Source organism: Phascolarctos cinereus, unplaced genomic scaffold (genome assembly GCF_003287225.1).
Source record: "Phascolarctos cinereus isolate Bilbo 61053 unplaced genomic scaffold, phaCin_HiC Scaffold_5;HRSCAF=322, whole genome shotgun sequence".
Classification (NCBI taxonomy): Eukaryota; Metazoa; Chordata; class Mammalia; order Diprotodontia; family Phascolarctidae; genus Phascolarctos; species Phascolarctos cinereus.
In genome coordinates, this window is record NW_027555958.1 from 80,764,255 (window position 1) to 80,783,293 (window position 19,039).

Here is a 19,039-nt window from a genome sequence, read left to right on the forward strand (position 1 = left end):
GTTATTTATTATATGAGAATTTTAAAAATTTATTTTTGTTTTATTTTCTTATTTTCCTTTAGTCTTCTGACTTTTTCAATATCTTTTGTCCTCAAAGAATGAGTAATTTCTCTTTTATTCATTCTAATTATCAGGGAGTTTGTTGCTTGGGTAAGGTTTCATAGCCTTATGCTAAGCTGTTCACTATCTTTCCAAGAATTTCATCCATAATCCTCCCCTCTTTTCAAAATCTTTCCACTAATACTCTCATTTATTTTTATTATTTATAACATCATATTAGTATTTATAACATTTTAAACTCTTGAAAAAATTTTGCTTTATTTCTTCCAGGAATTGAAGTTGAAATTGGATCCAAACTGTGTTGTTCTTTTGAGTCTCTGGTTGAAATGTTTTGGAGTTTTTCTCTTCTTCTGGGTTTATGATTTGTCACTATAATAACTCTTTATGGTGGGGTTCTGTTTCGTTTACACATTCTTCTAGCCTTACTTTCCAAAATTGAACACTGTGTTAAGGCCAAGCTTTGCACTCTTCTGGAGAGAACATCTGGGCCTTGTTTGGTCCTGTTTGGGGCTCTCTTGGGTATTGTTGTGGCTTTCTTCGGGTATTCCTGACTCAGATTTGGATCTGATGATCCCAACTGTAGGCTTGCTCCTCACTGGAGATCAAATAAACTGCTATTGGAAGCAATTGCCATCAACTGGCTAGAAGGTTCACCAAATTCAGAGATATACAACTTCAAGCTTTCCTTTTTTTTTTTTTCTGAGCTTCTGGTCCTTTTTATTCCACTGCAGGTAACATATTGGGCTTAGGATGAATTTGAGACTGCTTTTTTCTCAGGATCAGAGCTGCTGCTCATTTCTATTCTTGCTCCTCCCACACATCTCACTTCTATTCCTGCTCCTCCTACACACAACCTCAGACCCTGCCACCTCTCCTTGTCCTTATCCTCCATGCCTAAGTAAAGAAATCTCTTCCTCAGTCCCCATTGAGTCAATGACCTAGCTCTGGGGCATGAGTGACAGAGTTGCCAGTTGGCACGTATTCATGTTCCCTGCACAGTTCAGGCTCCTCTGTGTTCAATCTGAGACATCTTCCAGTTGGAGTAGACAGCCTCAGGCCCCTATTTTTTTTATTAAAGATCCATTATATTGGCCATTCTCTTAAGGAATCTGAGCATTTGTGAGCTATTGGCTAGGTCCCTAAGGAATCTGAGCACCTTGATTTAGACAGGAGGGACCTTATATACAGAAACACTATGGGAGGGATCTAGGAGTGGCAAAGGGAGAATAAAACCTAGGTGGGATTAAGAGTGGGAAGTGTGTGTGTGGGGGGGGTTTAGGGGGGTAAGACAATGGAAGGCTAGGCTTGGTTAAGGGTAATAGAGAATTGGGAAGATAGGTCATAGCCACAATGAAAGGCCAGTTGATGGGATTATGGCTTGAGGAGAAATCTAGAGATTTGGCCAAATGGGAAAGTCTGGGGTTTTAACTTTCTGGGGTCCAGATCTCAAAGACATATTATTTTCCTTTTAGAGGTTCAGATCCCATCCTCCTCATTCCCCCCTCAAACAAATAGGACCCAATTTTTTTTAGGCTCAGGCCCCTATTTAGCCCAAAAGGTTCTTAACAGCATCCTCTTGGCTAGCCTTGTCTGTAGTGTTTATAGGCCTGTCCCTACTATGTGTCCCTATGCTGACCTGAGCTGAGAAATGATCCGCAGCATTTTTTGCTTGGATTTCTCATTGAAGCTTGTCTGTTAAATCTTCTCCTCTCTTCTCCTCTCCTCCCCACCTCCCTCTCTCTAGCATGGAGGGAATGGATTAGGAGGGAATGCATGGATGTACTTTTCTCTCCTGCTCCACTGTATTGATTGGACTCCCAACTGATGCCACTGCAAACTCTATGTTAGCAATAAGATGGTACACAGAAAAAAAAGTAAATTGTCTTGAAAACAGACTTAAAATACAATGTTATGCATTAGATTTTTCCATAGTCCTTGATATTCTATCATCAGCTTTCAGTAAAACAAACACCAAACCAAAACTCTTACAATTTGGGTCAGGTCAAAAAGAAAACCATCCAAATTAACTAAATTAAATTCAATAACTAATATTAACTAAATTAATTTCAACTAAATTAATAAATCAACTAAATTAACTAATTTAAATTCAATAACTAATAACTAAATTAAATTCAACAAATGCTTATTAAATGAAATATTGTGATATGTTGTAGAAATGCCAACTTGAGTCCCACATAGACCTAATTCATATGACAGTTACAGCTATGAAGGATATTTGTGTGAGGAAGGCATACATACAAATAACTATGACACTGGAGAGAGTGAAATAAGTAGGAAGAAGGGTCCCAAGCAAAAGAAGAATTCACTTTCTTCAAAGCAGAGCATTGGTTAGAATGTTTGTACCTTGAACTTCATAAGAATGAGAAATATCCTAATTCAGCATAAGCACTAAAGTTGTCATTGTCCAATAAAAATACTAAGCTAACTGAAAGATGAGCAAAAGGAATAGACTATCTTCCTAAATCTTAGTCTGTTCCTTTGATCTCCACACAGTATGAAATTTTAATCCATGTACTTTAGAAAGTAAATTTATGTCATGTATTTATCTGTGTTCTTTTCTATGTAGGAATAGAATTGTAATATGAACAATATTATTAGCAGAGGATGTGGTTTCTGGAAATTATCATTGGGGTGCCTGGAATTTTTAATAAACATTCCAGGAAACTTAATAGCTTTTTATGGATCATGAGAATGAAATAAATCTGACTTCTTGGAAAACTTTAAGTGTTAAAAAGAGATTTATCTGAGAGAAGTGTCAACAGTTAAAAGATGGGCCATATTGCCCCAAAGAGTGAGGTAAGAGCAGGAGGGTGCTGGACCAAGGAGATTGCCCCAACAACTGGGCAGTCCTGCAGAAACTTAAGGATTGGGTGCTTGGTGAGTTTGGGAGAGAGAGATAGCACTGAGGGAGGGAAAAACAAGAACACAGAAAGACAGAAGTTCGCATTTCTGAACTGAAGAAAGGGTCTTTTGAGTGGGGATCACAAGGAATGTTAGAAATATTCATGAAAACAGTCAGACCTAGAAAGCACCTGTATCTCCTTACTAAGCTCCATCTCCTGCAGCATGAAACCAGACACCCTCCATCACATGTCCCTTTCCTCACTTTGACCAGTGAGCATAGCTCTGTGATAAATGAAGTCCTTGTTTGATCTCTCAAGATAGAGTTGTAAATAGTAGGACTAAACCTGGGCATATTTGAGAGCTGGGGAGTGGGGTGGACATAAAGTCCCACCATTGGTGCAGGGAGGCGGTGGCCAGTTCCACAGTGAGTTCCAGGTCTTCCTCCTGTGAGTATTAGGTTGAAGGTAACCAGAGGAAAAGCATATCATGGTAATGAGAACATCTACTAATTTATACCTTATTTCTTCTCCACTGTCAATGAATACTTTTTTTTTTTTAAATAAAATGTTCCAAAGAGAAATATAATTCAATTCAACAAATATTTGTAAGTACCTGTTCTGTGCAATACACTGTGTGAGGTGCTAGAAACAGGAGGATAAACATGAAACAGTTCTGGTCTTATAGGAATTTATATTCTACTGAAAAGATAAAAAACATGTATACCTATGCTGTTTGGGGAAAACAAACAGTAAGGTCTCAGCCCATCCTCTGTGCTGGTAGGTTTCCCTGTCTCATTTCTCCCCATTTCAGTCCATCCTTTGTTCAAATTGAGCATAAGTGTGAATACATCATCCCTTGATTTGATAAACTCCAGTGGCTTCATAATCAAATACAAAATCTTCTGTTTGTTTTTTAAGGCCCTTTATAACCTGGCCCCCTCCTACCTTTCTAGTCTTCTTACACTCCATTCCCCTCCACGTAATATTGTGATCCAGGGACATTGGCTTCTATTTCTATTTCTTACACATGAAACTCCATGTCCCAATTTGAGGTATTTTCACTGGGCTGCACCCATGCCTGAAATGATGTCCTTCCTCATCTCCCTTCCCTGGCTTCCCTGAATTCCTTCAAGTTTCACCTAAAGTCTCACCTTCTGCAATATGCTTTTCCCAGTTCTTAATCATAGTGCCTTCTCTGTGAGACTGTGTCCTATTTATCTTATACCTATTTTATTTGTGCATAATTGTCTGCATGTTGTTTCTCCCATTAGAATGTGACTTCCTTGAGGGCAGTGACCATTTCCCCCTTTCTTTGTATCCCCAGCACAACACAGAGCTTGGCACAAAGTAAGTACTTAATAAATGCTTATTTACTACAATGCATTATTTCTTCTTTCATTCCTCTGGCCCTTACACTCCCAACGGTGTATTCAACTTCTTGGTTGACTCTCAGGTCACTTCCTATGCTTTTACTCCAAGTCCCAAACACACCGCCAAACTGTAATAATAGTGGACTCTGTCATGCACTGATCTTATCTGAACACACTTGCAAAACCCTTCTCAGAGTATGTCTGACTGTTCCTCCATGCCATCATTGTATAGCTCCCAGGTTTGTCTCCTAAATCACTAACCACAGACAAGTGCTTCTTCCTTTTCATATCCCTGAAAGAACAGGAGATGGCTGGACATTTTTGCCATTGAAGACCTTTTTTTTCGCTTTTACTTCTCTCAACCTAGCTTACTGTTGGATATTGATGTCTGTGAATTTCTGGCCCTTTCTATTGATATTATTCTTCTTATGTTTTGTGTACTCCCTGATGGTATTTGACTGGATAGTTATATTTAGGCTGTATTTATATGCCAATCTCATCAGTTTTGCATGTACATTACTCACCTTTGTCATCTTCTTAATACAGTTATCCCTTCCACAATGTGAGGGTTAGGCATCCCTGCAATCTGGAAAAATCTGCATAAAATTTTTTGGCTCTCCTTTTGTACCAGAGAACTCTTTGGACTTTGCAGATTTCCCTCTCCTTTTTTCTCTTGATATTATACAATACTATACATATATTTTATGCATTTCTGAGTTTCTAAACTTTTTCTGTGTCATCTGCTGGCCTTCATGTATCATCTGTGGCTTCTGCAAAACTCCCCCCAAATTTCCATTTAATTTCTTATGCCAACCTGCAACATATCAAAACTGTTACGGGGAATGTTGCAATGTAGAAGGGATAACTTTACTCGTATAGCTACCAACCTAGTTCATGTCCTCATCACTTGTCACCAGGACTATTGCAATAGCTTTCTAAATGGTCTCTTTATCTCAAGCCTTTCCCCTCTCCAAATCTGTCCTCCCCAGAGTTGCCAAAGTGATTTTCCTGAAATGTAGGTCTAGCCTACTAAAAGAAACTCCAGTGACTCCCTAGTATGTGTATTATCAGTCAATCAGTGTGCATTATCAGTCAATCAACAAACTCACAAGTATTTAATAAGCACCTGTTATGTACCAGGCACCTTGTTCTACACTGGAGATACAAATACAAGAATGTAACAATCCCGACTCTACAAGAGCTTACATTCTGATGGGGAAGACTATGTACCTATATAAATATAAGCAGAATGTTTATGAAATAAATGTGAACCAAATGCCAACTCTTGTGTGTAGCATTGAAAGCCTTTTACAACCCAATTTCAACCATATTATAAATTACTGTGGTTCATGTACTATATTTTTCCAAATAAACCAGACCTTTGAAGGACAGACAGGATGTGCTGCCTAAAATCTCATGCTGTTCAGCATCAGTTTTCTTAGTGCTTATTAACAAGGTTTGACATGCATTTGGGACATTTCAATGATAAAGCATGATTCAGAAAGCAGTTTCATTTTTGCCTAAACATTATGGGTTGTTTGTGGAGATGGTGGTGGCAGGCGATGAAAGGGCAGGAGATATGTGTTAATAGTAAGGAGGCATTTTCCCATTTTAAATTATCTAAAAACAGGACTTAACAGTTTACAGATGCATCATTTTCAATTTAAAGTTTTTTTCGTAATATGCAACTTAAATTACACCTTTCTTAATGCAATTTTAATTGATTTTCTTCACACGTATTTCCCATTTCTGTGCCTACAAGCTATTCTGTATGGCTCAACTCAACTCCCTTAGAATCCCTAATTTCCTTCAAAGGTCAGCTCAACATTCATCTTCTATGTGAAATCTTTTCTAATTCCTCCAGCAGCTAGTGCCCCCCAATGCCTTGTATGTATTTTTATACAACATTTAAGTACATGTTATCTTCCCCATTACAAAGTAAGTTTCTTGTGGTCAGGGACTGTTTCATGTTTAGCTTTGTATCCCAGTGCCTGACCCATAGTGGTTAATAAATGCTTATTTAAGGGGGCAGGAAGGTGGTGCAGTGGATACAACACTGGCCCTAGAATCAGGAAGACCTGAGTTCAACTCTGGCCTCAGATAAATGACACTCATTGGCTGTGTGACCTTGGGCAAGTCACTTAATCCCAACTGCCTTGCCCCCCCCCCAAAAAAAATGCTTATTGCTTGGTTTATAGATCCTGCAGGTAATAGGAAGAGATTAGAGTTTCTTTTATTAGGATGAAGCTACTGCCCCTTATTTAGTATTGATCAATTGATTGATTAAAACATTTGAATCTATTGCCTAATTTGTAAAATAAAGATAGTAATAACTTCTGATTGCCTCAAGATTTGATCATCTCAAGTAAGAAAATTTATATGATAGAGTTTTGTAAAGTGCCACATAAATGTGACATCTCATTATGTTCAAAATTCTTTCCTTAGTCTTGGATTTTGTATAACATTTCTAATAATTAAAACTTATTGAAAACTTCAAAAGGTCATTAAGTTATCAATAGAAATCCTTTCCTTGACAGAACGTAACTAATCCATACCTCTGCATCTTATGTAATTCTTACCCATGTTCTCCAGTAGATCCTCCGAAGAGGATTCATCCAACCCGCTGAAGGCCTACCTCAATATTTTTTGAGATTTCATGGGTAACAGTTTGGCACTCTGGTTATCTATCTGTTATACTTTGCTCACATTATTTTTATTAGGTGACTAGCCAACATGAGTTTCTAAATATACATTTCTTGTATGATTATGATACATATCAATACTTGCTCATTGTTATTAGTGATAATGTATTGTAGCCTATTTAAACATGCAATGCATCTCTTCACTGTAATTTAAATCAAATTCTGATTCTTCAGAGGTTAAGGTGTTCGAAGACGTCCAACCATGTAGCATCATCTGGTAAAATTATAGATAATGCCTTTATATTCTAAAATGCTTCTGCTTTTGACTTCCATGTCTTTCTACTTCCTGGTAAGATAAAGTGTTTTCTAGCTAAACCAATTTTGGGGCTCCCTCGGTTTCCTCATGTTCCTTGTTTTGCAGCTATTAAACTGAAGTAAATGGTGATGATCAATCAGTAACTTTACCTTTTCCATTTCCCCCTTTTTATTATCAATGACCAGACAGGAAAGATCAGGTAGAAAACGTAATTGTAAACAGCATTATCACATTTTTGAATTTTATCTAATTTGATAACCGATTTTAACCTTTGCTGGAGTTAGCTGAACGTGTGACCACACAGACAGTAGAAGCAGAAATGACTTATCTGTAACCTGTCATTTCCTGTCATTTAAGATAGATTTTTGTTCAGAAGTTATTTTGTAATCTTCACTTTTAGGCATTCAGACTTTTGTTTTGAATGAAGAATGATATATTTGTAAGGTTTTTGAGTATTCTATAAGCTTTTCAATTTTTTTTGGTTGTTAAACTTAAACCATATTTACAAATATATTTTTAGATTTATTTTACTATGCCCATCTTTGTACTGATGTCATTGACTGTCAATGTGAATGCTGACTTGGCTTGGAAGACCTTGCCAATTTCTGCACAGAATTCCTCTACCTCTTTATCATCTTCAACAGATGTTAGTATATAAATTATATTTTTATCATTTTGGTGATCTTTTAGCATCTATTAAACATGTTTAGCTTATGTTCACCTATGAGAGGTCTAAATCTTTTATTTCTCTGGAGCAGATATTCAATAAAATATATGTTAACATATTACCCCTGTTATAAGAGTGGTTATAATCACAGTTCAAATTCAACCACCATTTGGGGTAAATTATGACATGTTAATTAGATAGGACAGGCCATTATTACTTATTGGGGTCCCTCTAGTTTTATAGCATTGTACTAGGCTTAAGTACATTGGCACAAGTATCAAACAATTTGGGTAACTCACATTTTTTTTTCATTCAGTGAAAAACTTCAAGGCTTATATGATATTACTTTGAGGAACTATGGAGCAGAGTACTTAAACATAGAAATATGTTTACAAATATGCCTTTTAAAACAGAATGTGATTATCTTTTGGAGAATGCAGAATAAATGAGCAGAGTTTACCACATCAAAAAGATTATATATATATACATATATATATGTATATATACACACTCAATATTATCTCTTTTTTATTTTTAAATTAATTTATTTTTAGTTTTCAACATTCACTTCCATAAGCTTTTTTTAAAAAAGTATTAATTTATTTTGATTTATCAACAATCACTTCCATAAGCTTTTGAATTTTAAATTTTTCTTCCCCTCCCTCTTCCCTTCCTCCCCAAGATGGTGCACAATGTGATATAGGATATACATGTACATTCTTATTAAACATATTTTCACATTAGTCATTCCATAAGCTTTTGAGTTTTAAATTTTCTCCACTTCCCTTGCTTCCCTTTTTTCCAAGGCAGCATGCAATCTAATATAGGATCTACATGTACATTCTTATTAAACATATTTTCACGTTAGTCATGTTATAAAGAAAAATTAGAACAAATGACAGGTGCCACAAGAAAGGAGAAACAAAAAAAAAAGGAGAGAGAGAACAAATAGTATACTTCCATCTGCATTCAAATTCCAAAGTTCTTTCTCTGGATGTGGATAGCATTTTCCATCATAAGTCTTTTGGAGTTATCTTAGATCCTTGCATTGCTGAGAAGAGCTAAGTCTATCAAAATTAGTCTTCATAATAGATAGATAGATAGATAGATAGATAGATAGATAGATAGATAGATAGATAGATGGATGGATAGATAGATAGATGGCACAGGGTAAGTTGAAGATTAAGGGGTCATATCTGGAGAATAAAATTAAGGGATGAGAGAGGATTATACTTGGAGAAGAAGAAAGGGAGAGGTAGAATGGGGTAAATTATCTCACAAAGAAAAAACAGAAAAGTCTCTTACAGTGGAAAGGAAGCAGGGGAAGGTGAGAGGGAATGAGTAAATCTTATTCTCATAGGATTTGGCTTAAGGAAGGAATAGCATACACATTCAATTGGGTATGGAAGTTTGTTTTACCCTACAAGAAAATAGGGGGAGGAGGGGACAAGACAGCAGGGGGATGATAGAGAGGAGGGCAGATTGGAAAAGGGGGTAATCAGAAGTAAATACTTCTGAGGAGGAACAGGGTCAAAAGAAAGAATAGAATAAATGGGAGGGCAGAATAGGATTCAGGGAAATAGAGTTAGTTTTTCACAACATGTCTGCTATGGAAGTATTTTGCATAACTGCACATGTACAACCTATATGGAGTTGCTTGCCTTTTCAATGAGGATGGGTGGGGAGGGAGGAAGAGAGAAAATTTGAAACCTAAAGTTTTAAAAACATATGTTTAAAAAAAAAGTTTTCACATGCTATCGGGAAATAAGAAATACAGGAAATGGGGTGCAGAAGTCTATTCTGCCCTACAGGAAAATAGAAGAGGAAGGGGATAAGAGAAGGGGGGAGAGAAAGAAAAGAGGATAGACTAGGGGAAGGGATATTCAGAATGCATGCCATCTTGGGGTGGGGGGAGGGTGAGATGGCTGAAAATTTGGAACTCAAAAACTTGTGGAAATGAATGTTGAAAACTACAAATAAACAAAATTATATTTAAAAAAATAAAAATTTTTTAAAAAATTAGTCTTCATACAATGTGTTCCTTACAGTGTACAGTGTTCTCCTGGTTCTACTCACTTCACTCAGCATCAGTTCATATAAATCTTTCCAGGATTTTCTGAAGTCCACCTGATCAACATTTCTTATAGCACAATAGTATCCCATTACATTCATATACCACAACTCCAATTGATGGACATCTTCTCAATTTCCAATTCTTGGCCACCACAAAAAGAGCTGCTATAAATATTTTTATACGTGTGGGTCTTTTTTCCCATTTTTATGATCTCTTTGGAATATCAGTATCATCTCTAAAAGAAAAGACTGCTACATTTGTTTCCCTCACCCCAGTGGCCCATGATGTCAATTTACACTAATCTGTTTTTTTTTTGCAATAAAATATTTGCTATTTATTACTTCTAGCATAGATAGTGACCTAGTAACATGGAAAAACTAAAATTAAGCCACTAGAATATACTGTCAAATATGCATATTACAGATCTCATGTTACATTTTTTTTAAAAAAAGAACAATCTTTAGTTGTTTTTAAAAGTTGCTTTATTGGTGGTAAATTTACATCAATTATGGATGTTGATACAACATTGAGGAGAGGCCCCTGAAACATTATGATAAAACAAGTCATTCCATAAGTAAGAACTAAAGCCCTGCTAAGAGCTAAAATATTCTGGAAGATATAAAGCCAATAATATTCCATTCTCTGATTCCAATTTTTAAGCAGATGGCAATTTGGACTCAAAGTGATCCAAAATGACATGTCCAATTCTTTTTTTCCAACTCTTGAGTTCTTCCAGGAGAAAAAATGTGGTTGTGCTCCAGTTTTAGCAAATTAATGTTTCTGCTCTTATACCTCACATAATACATCTGAAAACATGTGGACACATCTGGCAAGAAAATGCCATCTCTGGTTAATTTTGTATAAAAAGTTATTTTTTTCAACTACAGTAAAAGACCTTTTATAAAGTACCTTGTTATGCCACAGATTCCATTAGACTGGATCAGAATCATGGTTCCTGTGTGTGTAGTATTGTGTAGGACAGCCCTCTTATTCTAAAAGGGGGAAAAAAAAGTAATTGATGTCTTCTTTGTTTGATCCAAGGATTTTGCTGAAGTCCTGTATATCCAAAGGGGAAAAAGGCACACTAAATATACATTCACATTATGTAGCTACTGTTCAATGCCCAGAACAAATAGACAAAAGTATGTGAAACCAGAGGCATTTGAGCTCTTCAAGAAGAGGGAAAATGAAACCTGTACTAGAGAGAAATCAGAACCACTAAAACTATAAAAGAATCCTCAACAAAAGACATTACTGTAAATCTGTTAAGACATTAATTAGAGATTTCCTTTACAGCCTGGAGCTGAGGCCTGAGGAAAAATCATGTAGCTAGAAGGGACTTTAAAGATCACCCAGTGTAACTCCTTTGTTTTTTTTTTTTATTTTAGGGAAAATGATGTACTCCAAGTCACACAGGAATTAATAGTGGAGTTAGCATTTAAACCCTCATCCTTCAGACAACCTATATGCTTTTTCCTATACCACTTAAGGATTTGTGTGGTCTATGGTCCAAGAATACCTTAGGCTACATTCCCAAAAATTCCTAATCAATTAAGTTTAAGATCACCAGGCAGCCTACAGGAAACAAAGCTGATGGATGGAGGATGAATTCCATTGTGGAAAAGCTGATTAATTGTCTCTTTGTTAATTGAGAATAGGGCAGCTAGGTGGATAGAGTTCTGGACCTAGAGTACAGAGGAACTCATCTTTGTGAGTTCAAATCTGTCCTCAGACATTTACCAGCTACACGATCCTGGGCAAGCCATTTAATCCTAATTACCTCAGATTCCTCATCTGTAAAATTAGCTAGAGAAGAAATTGAACAAGCCATTGATGAACTCCCTAGGAAAAAATCTCCAGGGCCAGATGGATTTACATGCGAATTCTATAAAACATTTAAAGAACAATTAATCCCAATACTATATAGACTATTTGGGAAAACAGGTGAAGAAGGAGTTTTACCAAATTCTTTTTATGATACAAATATGGTGTTGATACCTAAACCAGGAAGAGTCAAAATAGAGAAAGAAAATTATAGACCAATTTCTCTAATGAATATAGATGCAAAAATTTTAAACAAAATACTAGCAAGTAGATTGCAGCAACTTATCACAAGAATAATACACTATGACCAGGTAGGATTTATACCAGGAATGCAGGGTTGGTTCAATATTAGGAAAACTATCAGTGTCATTGAGCATATCAACAACAAAACCAACAGAAACCACATGATCATCTCAATAGATGCAGAAAAAGCTTTTGATAAAATACAACACCCATTCCTATTAAAAACACTAGAAAGCATAGGTATAAATGGAGTCTTCCTTAAAATAATAAATAGCATTTATCTAAAACCTTCAGCAAGCATTATAGTGATGGGGACAGGCTATAAGCATTTCCAATAAGATCAGGGGTGAAACAAGGATGTCCATTATCACCACTGTTATTCAATATTGTACTGGAAACCTTAGCTTTAGCAATAAGAGAAGAAAAAGAAATTGAAGGCATTAGAATAGGCAAAGAAGAAACAAAGCTATCACTCTTTGCAGATGACATGATGATATACTTAGAGAATCCTAGAGAATCAAGTAAAAAACTACTTGAAATAATAAACAACTTTAGCAAAGTTGCAGGCTATAAAATAAACCCACATAAATCATCAGCATTTCTATATATTACCAACAAAGCCCAACAGCAAGAGATAGAAAGAGAAATCCCATTTAAACTTACTGTAGACATTATAAAATATTTAGGAGTCTACCTCCCGAAACAAACCCAGGAACTCTATGAACACAATTACAAAACACTTTTCACACAAATAAAATCAGATCTAAATAATTGGAAAAACATCAGTTGCTCATGGGTAGGCTGAGCTAATATAATAAAAATGACAATCCTACTTAAGCTAATTTACTTATTCAGTGCCATACCAATCAAACTACCAAGAAATTATTTTATAGAGTTAGAAAAAATACTAACAAGATTCATTTGGAAAAAAAAAGGTCCAGAATATCAAAGGAACTAATGAAAAGAAATGCAGGGGAAGGTGGCCTAGCAATTCCAGATCTTAAATTGTATTATAAAGCAGCAATCATCAAAACTGCTTGGTACTGGCTAAGAAATAGGGAGGTGGATCAGTGGAATAGGTTAAATATGCAAGACACAGTAGTCAATGACTATAGTAATCTATTATTTGATAAACCTCAAAACCCCAGCTTCTGGGATAAGAACCCACTCTTTGAAAAAAACTGCTGGGAAAACTGGAAAAGAGTATGGCAGAAACTAGGCATAGACCCAAATCTCACACCATGTACCAAAATAAAGCCAAAATGGGTTCATGACTTAGATATAAAGGCTGATACCATAAGTAAACTGGGAGAACAAGGAATAGTTTACCTATCAGATCTATGGAGAACAGAAGAATTCATGACCAAACAGGAGATAGAGAACATTATGAAAAGCAAAATGGATAATTTTGATTACATTAAATTGAAGTTTTTGCACAAACAAAGCCAATGCAACTAAGATTAGAAGGAAGGTAGAAAATTGGGAAAGAATTTTTACAACCAGTCTCTCAATTCTAAAATATATAGAGAATTAAGACAACTGTATAAGAACACAAGCCATTCCCGAATTGATAAATGGTCAAAGGGTATGAACAGACAGTTCTCAGATGAAGAAATTAAAGCCATCTATAGTCATATGAAAAAATGCTCTAAATCATTATTGATTAGAGAAACACAAATCAAAACAACTCTGAGGTACCACATCACACCTATCAGATTGGCCAACATGACAAAACAGGAAAATGATAAATGTTGGAGAGGATGTGGGAAAATTAGAACACTAATGCATTGTTGGTGGAGTTGTGAAATGATCCAACCATTCTGGAGAACAATTTGGAACTACGCCCAAAGGGCTACAAAAATGTGCATACCCTCTGATCCAGCAATAGCACTTCTAGGGCTATATCCCAAAGAGATCAAACCAATGGGAAAAGGACCCACATGTACAAAAATATTCATAGCAGCTCTTTTTGTGGTGGCAAAGAATTGGAAATTGAGAGGATGCCCATCAATTGGGGAATGGCTGAGCAAGTTGTGGTATATGAATGTAATGGAATACTATTGTGCTATAAGAAATGATGAACAGGATGACTTCAGAAAAACTTGGAAGGACTTATATGGCCTGATGCTGAATGAAGTGAGCAGAACCAAGAGGACTTCATACACAATAACCGCCATGTTATGCAATGACTAAGATTGTTAAACTGAACCCTTCTCAGCATTATGAGGATCTAAGACATCTCCAGAGGCCTCAGGATGGAAAATGCTGTCCACAACCAAAAAAAGAATTCTGGAAGTCGAATCGCTATCACTTATTTTTACCTTCTGTTGAGTTTTGTTTCATCTTTCTGATGGTTCCTCGTGTTGGTTTGAATTTTTACTTACAACTTCACTATTATGAAAATATGTTTAAAGGGCATGTAAATGTAAAGCCTATATCAGATTGTGTGCCATCTTGGGGAGGGTGGTGGGGAGGAAGGGGGAGAAAAATTTTCAACTCAAAAGCATGTGGAAGTGATTGTTGGTAGATCAAAATAAATTAATAAAATTAAAAAAAATAAAATTAGCTGGAGAAGGAAATGGCACACTATTCCAGTATCTTTGCCAAGAAAAACCCAAATTGGGTCATGAAGAGTTGGACAGGACTGAAATGACTGAACAACAAAAACCTCTGAATTATAGAGTATATAGAAGGGAGTATGATACAAGAAGACTGGAAAGGTAGGAAGGCACCAGTCCCCAAACGATGGTCTATGTGTCCTGGACAATTTGTTTCTTCTGTTATCATGATGATTCATGGTGTGTGGTAACAGAAAAACACCAGAAGATTAATGAGTTGTTTTTTTTTTTTTCAATTAACTTTGGAGACAATGATGAACGTAAAATCATTGAAGAGACTGCATAGTTTCCCAAATGAAATCTGTCCATATTGTCTCCTATTCAATTCTGGATCCAATTTTTATCTCTCTCTATTGTCTGTGGAAGGAGCATACACTGGGTCAGCTAAGTGGTGCGGTGGATAAAACATCAGTCCCGGAGTCAGAAGGACCTGAGTTCAAATCTGATCTTTGATGCTTACTAGCTGTGTGATCCTGGATAAGTCAGTTAACCCAGATTGGAAGGAGGAAGAAGAGGATGAGGAAAAAAAGTAGAAGAAGGAGGAGAAAAAGGAGGAAGAGGAGGAGGAGAAAAAGGAGAAGGAAGAGGAGGAGGGGGAAAAGGAAGAGAAAGAGGAGAAGAAGATGAGGAAGAAAAATGTAGTGATACACCAACCGACAGGCTCCCTGTTGAGCTCTAGGCCCTAAATGAAACAGCATGTGTTCTTTGTCAACTTCCTGCACATGACTGCCATCTCTGGAAGTGGCCTAGGATGTAATGAGAAAGCAATCATGCCATCTGTCAACAGGAACATCTTGAGGAGCTAAACATCTCTAGAAAATCCATATTTTGTTAAGGATTTTATGCACAGCCTCCCCCTTGACACTGGCAGAACCCTTGGACAAGCTAATGTTTCTCTTTTTCATGTCTCATTTGATGTTGATAAAAATTAAAATAAAAAAGTGATCACACCTGTCATGAAAACCTCTATGATTTTAACATTTTTTTAAATTACGTATCCTAAATAAAAAGAAAATCAAAGGCATTATGATATAGTGGCTCAAGAGATGGCCTAAAAGTTTGGAAGACATGGCTTCAAGTTCCACCTCTGGGAAACATACTCTGTGTATGAAAAGGTGCAACTCACAACCTCTTAGTGCTGTAGGCAATTTTAAAATCTTTAGTTTGCATTTGGAGTTACAATACCAGTGGAGTCACAGTTATGTCCCTATCCCATTAAAAAAAAATTGATCACCGTGGAAACACTGGTAAGTCTATGTTATTTTGTGCCTATTAGGTATCTCCCTACTGTAATCAATATGTATATAGTGCTAGGCACAAAAGCAGAGAGATAACATATTTTGCATATGTTATATCTTATTTTTGTATATACTTATGGGTTTTATTTATACCTATGGCTTGACACGAAATGCTCATAAAATGTAAACGCTTTGAGAGATGAGTATTTCATTGTTATCTTTTATCTAAGTATCTTTCAGTGGCTGGCACATGGTGGGATCTTGATAAATGCTTGTTGATTGATAGAAAGGTAACATAAATAATTTGATGGATAAGAACAATGTGTGATTTTTAGGGTATGGCTAATTTGAAGCTAAGAACAAAAAGCATTACGACTGTCCCATATTTGTATCTAATAAAAACATACAATAATTATGACCATAGTGTGTTTGCTGAATTGAAGAGAGTTGTACAAACTTCACTTGAGCCTTTTGTTTAACAGGATGCTATGAAAAAAAAGTGTGTTTATCTACATACTACATATCTTTTTAGTTTCTTGTGTAGTAATGTAGTATCATGGGAAAAAAGTTGGATTTGGAATAAAAAGTATCCTTGGATTTAGTAATGAAGAATTGCCTGGGGCAGCCATATCAAACTCAAGTAGAAACGTGGCACTAAATGATACATAACGATCGCTGAGGGCTGTATATTGACTAAGAAAACCACATGTCAAAATTATATGTTTTATTATGTTTCTATTTATTTTGATAAATATTTTCCAAATACGTTTTAATCTGGTTTGGGCTATATTGAAGAGTGTTGTGGGCTAAAGCAGCCTGTGGGCTGCGTACTTGACATCTCTGGCCTAGGACACTAAAAGTCATCTTGTATGTATCTATTTATTTACATGCTTTTATTAGTCTATAATCTCCTTGAGGGCAAGGTCTGCATCTGCACTTTTCCCTTTCCGTGCATCTCCAGTGCTCAATATAGTATTTGGCATATGTTAAGCACTTAATGAATGCTTATTGACTGATTATTATTTATTGCTTGACTCTATTTACCATCTGTTACCTCCCAAAACAAAAAACTTCCTTTCCTTGCCCACACTTCTCTCTAAATATTGTATTCTCTATTACAATATAAACTGCTTGTGAGGAAAAAAAAACTGTCTCACTTTTGCGTTTATATACTCAGGGCCTAGCATAGTGTTTGGCACATAGTAGGTATTTAATAAATGAATTTTTATTCACTTATTCTAGTTTTAAATGTATGTCTCTTGATGACTACAAACTGCAAGAAGTTGTTTGCTTCTGGAAGCTGTTGGAAATCAGCTACTCATTATATCATAAGTGAGGAATAACCACTGGGAAAAAAATTCCAACCCAACTTGAAAGGGCCATGATATCTACTTTAAAGTATATTAAGGGTCAGCTAGGTGGTTCAGTGAATAGAGCTCGGGCCTCGGAGTCAGGAGGACCTGAGTTCAAATCTGGCCTCAGACACTTGACAGCAGCTGTGTGACCCTAGGCAAGTCACTTAACCCCAATTGTGTCATCGAAAAACAAACAAACAAACAAAAAAAGAATATTTGGGACAGCTAGGTGGCAGCACAGTGGATACAGCACCAGCCCTGGAGTCAGGAGGACCTGAGTTCAAATCTGACCTCGGACACATAGCACTTACTAGCTGTGTGATCCTGGGCAAGTCACTTAACCCCACTGCCTAGTAAAAAAACAAAACCCCACATAAACAAAAAAGTATATTAGGAGAACTGTCATGTGTGATTAGGATGAGGCCTGCTGTACCTGGCCTGAGAGACCAGAATTAGGAGCAATTGATGAAAGCTCCAGAGGGGCAGATTTAGACTCTGTTTTTGAAAAAAAAATGTCTTTAAAGTTAAAAATAATCTCTGCTTGTCCAGGTTGCTTTCTTCTTCTATACCTCATCCTATGATGAAGGCACCAAAAGGATTGGCAATGTGGACCTGAACTTCCTAGAATATTTTTATTTAAAATTAATTACCTAAAGTTATTCTATATCTTTTTGCAGCAGCAAACATTTCAGGCACATCTGATACGGTGTAGCATGGGTCATAAACTTGCAGTGCAAATACTTTGGGTGGTCATTTGCCTATTGGTAATGTGAGATGATGGCTGATCCTCATAACAGAACCTCCAGTGACAATTCTGCTGATTCATTTGGATTCTTGGTTTCTCCTGATAATTGGGACCATTTCTATAAGGATTGGGTTGAATGATCATTACCTGCCGTACCCTTTCAGTCTACTGACATATGACTGGCCTCCACTGTCTCTCCGGTTCTACCGTGTAGGTCAACTTGCTATTACTTACATAAAAGTCACAATCTCTCATCACTCTGCCTTTGCATTTGCCTCTCCCATGTTCTCTCACACTCCAGCTTTCTGGAATCCCTGGTTTCCTGCAAAATTCAAGTCAAGCATCACCTTCTTCATGAGACCTTTCTTGATCCTCCTAGCTGTTCGATCTTTCCTCTGTAAGGTTATCTCATGCTTGATTTGTATTTGTATGGCATATACATGTTGTTTCCCCCATTAGAACGTAAACTATTTGAAATCAGGGACTGTCTTTACTTTTGTCTTCATGAGCCTGAGCCTAACATAGTGTCTATCCCATAATAAGTGCTTAATTAAAACTTGTTGATTAATCATTCAATGAGGGCAGAAGCACAGCAACAACCCCAACTTTGCCTTCTAAGCCCATACATGCTGAGGGGGTAAACTTCCCCCCCAAAGAATCTGTTATTGAGCCTGTGGAAACCTCAGACACTTGCAGTAGGAAGAGTTAAGATTTCACACCTCATTACATATGGTGGTTTGTCTAAAATTTAGGAAGTTTAATGACTTATTTTTTCCTTTCAATTTATTCCAGTAAGTATACTTTAATCTATAATGCAGACATATTACACTTTTGGGAGGTTGGGAAGGAAATGAGAATTCCAAAAGGCACAATGAGCCAAATAAATCAGAAATTATCCTTAAGAATTTCTTATAGTTCACACTTCAGGCAAGTGAGATTGAAACTGAGGCTTACAAGGGACTAGTCCAAAGGCTATGAGCAGTAGGACCCAGCCAAGTCCCTACATTTCTGTTCAAGGGATTC